The sequence below is a fragment of the Oryx dammah genome, unplaced genomic scaffold (assembly GCF_014754425.2).
Source record: "Oryx dammah isolate SB20612 unplaced genomic scaffold, SCBI_Odam_1.1 HiC_scaffold_29, whole genome shotgun sequence".
Taxonomy (NCBI): Eukaryota; Metazoa; Chordata; class Mammalia; order Artiodactyla; family Bovidae; genus Oryx; species Oryx dammah.
The window spans coordinates 84,429,640-84,434,045 of NW_024070213.1; positions in this window are offsets into that span (position 1 = coordinate 84,429,640).

Here is a 4,406-nt window from a genome sequence, read left to right on the forward strand (position 1 = left end):
TTTTCCCTTGGAGAGCTGAAGTGCAGAGCATTTCAGGCACAGCCAAAGCAAACTCTCTTTCAAAAATATCTGATCCCCTGAACTGAAGCTCTTGAGCTCTCTTCTTCACTATACAGGAAGCAAAGAGCTGTCAGCTGCCCTATATAGTGAAGAATTAACCTCCATTGCAAGAGGTCTGACCTTTGTCCTCAACTGCTGGGAGGTGATCTCCAATGTCTTTCTTCTTCTGGGGGCAGTAGATCATCCAATAAAGTGATTTAGGATGGGGCAGGCCACACCAGAATGACCAACCGCAGGACTCAGAGCAGAGGCTTTGGGTCTCCCAGGATCAGGAACCTGGACACTGACCACGTGGGCAACTGATCAGTCACATCTATGTAATGTGGACTGTGGACTGTGTTAGTAGCTTAGTCGTGTCTGACTCTTTGCAACCCCATGAACTGTAGCCCACCAGGCTTCTCTGTCCATGGAATTCTCCAGGCAAGAATACTGGAATGGATTGCCATTCCCTTCTCCAGAGGAACTTCCCAACCCAGGGACCGAACCCTGGTCTCTTGCCTTGCAGGCAGATTCTTTACCAATTGAGCTACCATTTGACCTACCATCTATGTAATGGACCTCAGTAAAAACCAGACACCTCAGCCTCTCTGGTTGGCGATACTCTGTGCATATCATCACATGTTGATATTATTATGCCTCTGGCTCCCCAGAGAGAAAAGAAGACCACACAAGCTCTGCATTTCAAACCTCCTAGACTCTACTCTCTGTGTATCTTCCTGTGGTTAATCTTAATATATGTATCCCTTCGCAGTTATAAATCATAACTGTGAATCTACCACTTTTCAGTGAGTTCTGTGCATCTTTCTAGAAAACTCCAAACCAGAGGGTGGTTTGGGGAGCCCCTTGAACTTGCAGTTGGTATCAGAAATGAGGATTGTCTTGAGGACTGTGCCCTCCCACTTTTCAATTGGCCCTAAAGTCCTCCCACACACTCTCCCAGTAAAACCAGACCCCAGGCCCAGAGAATAACAAACTAATTTGTGCTTTGGAAAGGATCCATACTGAGATTAGGAGTACCCCAGTCTAGGGTGCTGGAGATCAAGGGAACCACGTCCTGCATATCCCCATGCAAGTCTGCCAAATCTACTAATGGTAGGTTTACCAGCTAACTAGACATACTAAAGGAATAGGCTTTGATGGATTTTAAGGATTTTCATCCAAAAAACACAGTGAACTAGAAAACAGGTTCTAGGTCAGGCTCAACATCTAGAAAACTAGAGTCTGTACAACATAGTCTCCTGTACAACCCAGTCCCCTTTGAGTCTGTATAACACAGTCTCCTGTGCTTCAGTCTCCCCATCTGTAAAATGGGAATGATAGTCCCTGACCTGATCGCTTACAGGTTATTAGAAGGAAAAAAATGAATAATGTGTGTGGAAAAAGTTTAGAAACCTGTGACATGCTATTTGTACAAATGGACAATATTAATACTGTATTCTATTCATAGCCATCTGATAGATGAGAGACCCAGAGGATGAAGTGACAAATTATTGCAAGTTAATAAACTGGGAATCCATGTCTCCTAACTCACATCCTGGTGATTTTTTTAAATGAAACACAGTCGTACAAGAACATTCCCTTGTCCAGAGGGCATGCTTTTGATAATTTCAAGTGTTTAGAGTGAGCAGGAAAGTGTCTCTGCACATAAAACAGCTGCCAGAGACACCACTTTCCAGTGAAACACTCCATCAACCGAAATGGGAAAATAGTCTAAAATCAAGCGTATCATTTTAACAATTTATTATTTATCAGGTTAGAAGCTAGAGAATAAGCAAGGTGGAGTAGCTGGGGACAACAACAGATGTCATACCCAAGAAATTAACAGCAGTGGCAGCAGTTTCAACCTGGAGTAGAACAGCCCTGTGTAATTTATCATTACTGCTATCTCCATGATGATGTGCCCCAGAGGTTAAAAGAGGTTTAAATGATGGTCAGTTTGCCCTGAAAGAAGACCAAGGAAGGAAGTAAAAGATGTGATTATTGAAGAGACAGAGACATGGTTACCATTTTATGCTGATCACTTATTTGCATATAGAGAAAAACCTCAGAAAATTAACTAAAAAACTATTAAAATAATTCTTTAATTAATCTCAGTTTCCTCATGGAACATAATAGGTCATTGACAAGTGGTAGAGAGTAAATACAAGCTTTAGATACAAAAGTTCGGCACTTTCCAGTCCATCAGGACTTACCAGATAGATACCGTAATGGGGAAAAAAGGACACGTTTGTAAAAGTCATAACAAGCACCAAATCAAAATCCCAAGAAATATAAAGAAATGTGTAGCACCTATATGAGGAAAACTATAAAACTGCAGAGAGAGAAAATGAATTTGAAGAAAATGAAAGGTATACCAAGATACTCAACGGCAAAACAAGATATTGCAGAGATGTCACTTTTTCTTAAACTAGAGTAATGCCAGGCAAAATCTCTTTTCATACTCTTCATGGGGTTCTCAAGGCAAGAATACTGACGTGGTTTGCCATTCCCTTCTCTGGTGAACCACATTTTGTCAGAACTCTCCACCGTGACAACTGACAAAACCAACTGAGTGACTGAACTGAACTGAACTGAGGCAAAAATCTCTACAATTTTTGGAACTTGGAAAAACATCTTAAAGTTTCACTTGGAATTATATAACAAGCAAGTATACTGAAGAATATACTTTTGTGGAAAAGAAGGGCGGATAGAGACAATCCTAACATACAGAGCATATTATAGAGTAAAGGGGAGGAAGAACTTTGATCTACCCTTTCAGGATCTGTGCCTGCACCTGAGGATTAAACTGGCACAGACAGAAAAAAAAAACACATAGAAATTGTATTCACTGTTTTTGCATGTACCTGGGAGTCTCATGAAGAAAAAGAAATAGAACTGAGGACTTGTATACTTTTAAACAAAGAAACAAGAAATTTGTGGGGAAGTGACAAAACAAAGAGGTTTGGGCTAGGGGACAATAAGCTGTGAGAAAGTGACTAGGAAATGTGTGGGTTTGGGCTAGGGGACAATAAGCTGTGAGAAAGTGACTAGGAAATGTGTGGGGGAAATTCGTGGAATATCAGAGTTATTTCAGTAGGATTATACAGAACCATTTCGGTGCTGGCTTTCCAGTCTATGAATGATCTTCTCTTCTGGTACAGTGAGGGCACCTTTCTCTTGGGGAATTTTGTGACCTGCTTTTAGGTAGAAAATAGGAGAGCCCAGAACCCCTTATGTCTCTGTGTTTCTCAAGTGCCTTCAGCTGAAAATAATCAATACACCAAAGCGGCATATTTAAAGTGTCATATTCTGAATCCCTTCAACAGTTACAATAATTAAATCAATTAATTCAGATTGATGAAACAGACATCTCACAAACAAATCGCATTTATATTATGAAAAGCAAGGCATCACACATCAATGGAGAAGAAACCTTATTCAATAAGTGGTGTGGAACAAATGGTCATTATTGAGGGGGAAAAAATCTATTTAGATTCTTGCTTTATATTCTATACCAAAATGACTTCAATACAAATTAATAGAACTCAATTTATGGACACTCTTGTTTCTTAATTCACTGGGAAAACTGAAGCTATTTCAGTTTCCCACCACCCCCTCTACTCACCAGCCAACAGTTTTCCCCCTATACTCTGCTTTCCCTCTTATTATTTGAGAAAAATTGTCCTGCTTCTCTAGGCGGGCAATTCCTTCACTTGGGCCATAGGGTAGCTCATCCAATAGAAATGTAATGTGAGGGACTTTGCTGGTGGTCCAGTGGTTTAAGACTCCATGCTTCCAAAGCAGGGGGCACAGGTTTGATCCTTGGTCAAAGAACTAAGATCCTACATGTACATAATGCAGCCAAAAAACGAAAAATAAAAAAAAATTTTTTAAGAAATGTAATGTGAGTCACATGTAGAATTAAAATGTTTCTAGTACCAATATAAAAAGGTAAAAAGACTATGTGAAAATAATTTTAATAGCACCTTTCATTTAACTCAGTATATCCCAAATATCGTTTGAATGTGTAATTAACATTAAAGTTTTAACAAGATATTTTGCATTCATTTGCTCATACTAAGTCTGTGAAATCTGGTATGTATTTTGTGCTTACAGCACATCTCAATTAGGACTTGCCACATTTCAAGTGCTCAGAAGCCAGCTGTGGTTCCTTGTTACCATTTTGGACCGTTTTGTCCCAGATCTCATCCCTTCTCCCCTTTCCAAGGACATCACTCATTCTCTGCGTCTCTTATATGGATGGGTTTTCGTCTCTCTTCTGCATCACTCTCTTCTTCATATAAACATGCTGTTATTTTTCCAGTTTTAAAATAGCCCTCTCATGACCCCACTTATTGACATTTTCC